Raw genomic sequence first — 5604 nt, forward strand, 5'->3', positions numbered from 1 at the left:
GATTCTTAACCACGGACCCAGGACATGGGCTCCATTCTGACTCTTTCAGGAGATGTCTCACTACAGAACCCCATCATTTCTGCTGAAGTTCTCCGGGTAGAGGAAAGCTCACAATTGCCAAGCAGAACTAGTCCTACAAGTATTGACGTGTGCAGTGTGATGAAGAGCTTGGAGGAGGGGGGTACCAACCTCTGCAAAGATTCCTCAGGGTGAGGAGGGAGGAGTTTGGTGCTTTCCAGGAACAGGAAGCTGTGTCAGGTCTGGCTACATCCTCTTGCCTGGTGGACTCATACCATGGGTTTCTTATTCGTGGCAAATCTGCTATTATTGGAGCAAATTATTTTTTGCATAGTGTTCTCATTTCAGGATTTTGTGAGAGAATATACTTGTTATATGACCTCTAAGGGAAGAGAGAAGAATGGAGAAAAACTTAAGGGCACATTTGAGAGAGAGATACAGAGCACAGTGGCAATAGCTTTGATTGTTGCTCAAGAGTCATCACAGAACAAAATTTCGATCCATTAAACGTGTATCATGAAATGTTACTGGTCAGGGAGCTAAATTAAATCATGACCATTTCATACAATTGCATTCAGGATATGCATGGAACACAAACATTCATGCATACACATATGTACACACACAGGCACACTTCTATACAATACACACAAATACAAATGCATAAATGTATACATGGCACCTACCCACTGAGGATTTTCACACTATCGGTTTTTCCATGAAGCTACAGCTTACATGTAATTACTGTGTGACTTACTATATGATGAGAAGAGCTGTGGAGAAAAGCAGAGCAAAGGGGAGGTTTGTGCAGGGAGATGAGCCTTTTAGAGCGAACCTTGTGGAGGGAGACCAATGCCTTTGTGTTTGTGACTCTGGATCCTGCTGTCCCTAGATCTGTCCATTTCTCATGCTGTCCTGCACTTTTTCCATGTTTGGACCTCTTTTCTTAGGCAAGGTATCTCTTCTGCCCAGGATGGAAACCCTGCCCTTGTGGAGAAGGAAGTTCCTCTTTGCTTTAAGAGGAAGATTGTGGTGTGTGTGTGTGTGTGTGTGTGAGTGTGTGTTAGGATGCTGTGACTGGATGTGTGGGAGAGTACATTTGTGTCTTTGCATGGGTGAGTGTGTGTGTGGAGGGGTAAATGTATGTAGATGAAGGACCCTCATTTAACTCCAGAGTCAAGTTTTCTTTGCAAATCAGTTGCTTAAATAACCCATAGAGGAGGAAGCCTGTCTTAAATCAGAAGACACTGTATAAAAGAATTGGTTTTATCTTTTTTAGGTGAGTCAAATGCTAGGTCTATTGTACACACACATAAACACACAGATTATATAACATATATGTGTTTATTTATGTATATGCATATATAGTGATATATACAATAATACATGCATATATATACCTATATATGTGTGTGTATATATACATATATATATATATATCATGTGTGTTTGTGTGTGTATGTGTGTGTGTAAAGAGAGAAAGAGAGTGCCTGCTATGATTTCTAGCCAATGCTGCATCTTTACACACCATTTCCCAGCAGCAAATGAGAGGACCTGCTTGAAAGCAAGCTGTCAAAGTGTTAATTCCCTCAGGTACCACTCAAGAGGGCTGAGTGTTTTAAATGAAACACAACTCTGAGTCCTGTGATTACCATTGCCGCCACAGTGATTAGGAGCATGTGACTGTCAGATAGATAAGTCCATGCTCTTTGAATAGTGTGGTGAGAAAAAAAAAAAAAAAAACCCTGGCTGAACAGAATGGAAATTAGCATGGAACTCAAAATCAGAGCAGTTGTGCTGATGTGAAGCCATCAGGTAAGGCTGTCACATGAGAAAATCAGGCAGGTATTGCTTAATGGTAGCTTTAGAGCAAGTTAGAGAAGTGGATGAACAATTGGTAACCCTCTTCCATTTGCCATCCCCCGTAGCTCTGTGCAGAGTTGACACATACTCTCCAGACACATGTGCATCACTTCATATTTAGGTCTTTTTTTTAAAAAAAAGATTTACTTATTTATTATGTATACAGTGTTCTGCCTGTAAACATGTCTCCAGGCCAGAAGAGGGCACCAGATCATGACAGATGGTTGTGAGCCACCATGTGGGTGCTGGGAATTGAACTCAGTACCTCTGAATGGGCAGTCAGTGCTCTTAAACTGTGAGCCATCTCTCCAGCTCAGGGCCTCTCTCTCTCTCTCTCTCTCTCTCTCTCTCTCTCTCTCTCTCTCTCTCTCTCTCTCTCTCTCTCTCAAATTTAGAAAATCCCTTTAAAATTACATTAGTAAAACTCGGTAGATAAATATATCAAAAAGGCAAAAGCACAATGCAATGCTTTACAAATACCAGCGGCAATCATGTCAGAACACGGTAATTATTATCTCTTATTATAAGATGAAATCTCAACGTGATTTTGAAACCTTGGTATTTTCACCCTCTCATCTCTTTAGTCTATTTTCCATGCCAGCATGGAAACATTTATCCAAATGGAAACATTTATTAGAACTCTGTGCTGATCGGTTACAGTACCTCAGGCTTTCTTCTATGCAGGTCCCGCTGTGAAGTGTCTAAGAAAGATTGCTTGAGCGTTGGTGTGTGAACTATTACAAACACAAGCATATACATATATCACATCATATATATATATGTATATATAATAACACACACACATATATGTATATATCTCTTTCTGTGTATGTGTACAGAGAGAATGGGATATCTGCTATGATTTATAGCCAATGTTTAATCTTTACACACCATGTCCAGCAGCAGATGCTTTTTATAAATTCTTAGTTTTCCTTTCATTTATTTTAATGTAGAATGAATATATTTTAAGGGCATGTATTTTTTTTAACAGGTTTTACTCTAGGTTTTCTGTTGAGTCTACAGATGTAGACCCCAAAGAAAAGATGTACCACTAAGATGTGGCCACTAAGTCTTCTCTCCACCTCTAATATCACAATATTATTCATTTGTGTGGGGGCAGAAGAGTCCATATTTATATGCCCTGGACTTCTTTGGACATACAGGGAATTGAAAATAAGAGAGTACAATGACTCTTGTGATAGATACATTTAGCAAGTACACATACCACTCAGTCACCTGCTTCCCTGGCTCCCAAACTAATTCTCCAGTATCCATGATGTCTCTGGAAAATTCTGCTGCCATTCATGGTTTTCTCTTTGTCTGAGGTTCAAGCATCTTCCAACAGCACTTCCCAAATAATACAGACAACCCCTTGACAAGAGTCAGAAGGCACTAGATTCTCCTTGCCTTTGAACTTGAATAAGCAGCAGCAAACACTAGGCCTTGTCAATAAGAAGCTTGGGTCTTAGGAGCTCTCTGGGCTTCCCAAAGCACCTGTGTGCATCCACACTTCTAGAAAGTGGCTTTCCACCATGATCACTGAGATAAGCATATGGTGTCTTGGTTTATGGAAGTCACTGTGAATTATGGAATTATGTCCAAGTTGTTAATCATCCCTGTGAGTCTTCTAATACGTTAAGTGTGTCTCACTGTCTGAAGTTCTTGCATTTGTATATATGAAAGTACTTCTAAAAACAAGGTGATTTGTCCAGTTTCTTTCTGTGCAAACAAGTCTCCCCAGGAGAAGGCACTGGGGTCCCTGGGGAAAGCTCTGTTCTTGTGTAACAAAGGATTTTGTACCCTGTCAATGTGCATGATACCAGCTTCATGTGGGAATCAGGCCCCTTCACCAGAGAGTAACAAGGCACATGGCTCCAGTTTTAAATAAAAGTTCTACTAATGAGGTGTTATAGACCAAAATGGATGCCTCATATAAACATATTAATGAGCTTTTAAAGAAATGATTGGGATTCTACTCTGCTGAATAAAAGTCACCCTCACCATTCAACTTTACCTCCAGACAAAGATGTCAGTAAGTGCTGAGCACTTTATAGTAGTCACGGTGCTCAGCTGAGATGGCCTGTTTTCCAGTTTACAAACAGGCTATTACACATGACATGTCAACATTTAACTAACTTTTGCATGCTTGTCACTTAAACCTCTTCATACAAAGCACTCATGGTATTCTCCAGAATAAAGCAAGCTGACCAATGACATCATGCTCTCCTCCCTTACACAGACTTTGATCAGGGTATGCTGAAGGCACACTACAAAGGCATGCCATTTACACACTGATAGAAGTGCATGGCCAGGAGCTGGGAGAGATGGTTCAGGGGCTAAGAGCACTGGCTGCTCTTCCAGAGGACCTGAATTCAGTTCCCAGCACCCACATGACAGCTCTCAACTGTTCCAGGGAAGCTGACCCTGTCTTTTGGCAGCCATGGACACTACACATTTGTGGTGTACACACATAAACACAGGAAAAACAGTAATACACAGAAAATTTACCAACAAAGTGCTTACTCAGTGATGCACAGTATTTGTTTACCCAAGAACATTAGTACAAAGAAGTATTTCATATGGTTGCCTTTCTCTTACTTTCAGGTAGATCATTTTTGAGATATATCTTCCAAAGCAATATCCTCCATGCATCATACACCATCCATGTGAAAGTCAGAGGACAACTTTTTGGAGTCAGTTCTCTTCTTCAATCCCACCAGGCCCTCTGGGCTCAGGCAGATACGAGCACCTTTATGTGTTGAGCTGTCCTGCTGGCCCCCAAGTGTGGTTTCTTTAAAGCAAACCCACCTCATGATCTCGGTGCTTCCTGTACATGAGGGTCTCCTTTCCCATATCCCTTCTATGCTGTAACAAAGCCAGGACTGACCTTGTTAGACACAGGAGCTTTCCTGTTGGGATGGTTTAGCCATTAGGATCATAACTCAAATCAATCTGTTTTTTTCTCTATGAAGTGACCAGGTTTGCATACCTTGTCACAGCAATATATAAGAAAGTAATCAAGTATATATCTAAAGATTTACATCTCTTGAGACTAAACCTTAGACTAACAGTATCCTTATGTCTCAAGGGCAAATATCATTCCTTCATGCATTACTACATTTAAAAGGAAAGAAAAACTACAACAGTTTCCAAAAGGCAGTCAGCATATTCCTTGAACTGAACAGCAATGCCATGAGCGTGTGATAGTGACAATGATGTCATTATCTGGAGTGGACTCTTATCATTTATTGTCACTTTAACGCTTAACCCTTTTCTTTGTTTATTTGTTCATTAAAATTTTACTACTTTCAAATGCAGACAAATACCAATAATTTTGGAGTTTGGGGGAAAATATTCCCCAATATATTATAGTCCAAAGCCTAGCTACTTTCCTTCCTGAGCCTCAACATCTTCACATGTTGTTTCAATATAGTCATTTCCTGTTATTTTTTTTTTTGTGTGTGTGACAACCCAGCTTTCCCTCATCAGAACACCTACTAAAGATAGTTCTGAACAAGATGTGCTGTCAGTTAATAGCATTTAAAAATATATTCACAGTTGCCACCAAGAAGATTTTGTTTGCTTATTTTTTTTTATATAATCTTAAAACTAGATGCCAGAGTTGATAAAGTAACACAAAGTTTTTCCCCCACTTTGGTATTATTGTGTCTTTGGATGCACATTATGTCACTGTGGGTATTAAGGTACCTGGGGACATAGCTA

Source organism: Phodopus roborovskii, unplaced genomic scaffold (genome assembly GCF_943737965.1).
Source record: "Phodopus roborovskii unplaced genomic scaffold, PHOROB, whole genome shotgun sequence".
NCBI lineage: Eukaryota > Metazoa > Chordata > Mammalia > Rodentia > Cricetidae > Phodopus > Phodopus roborovskii.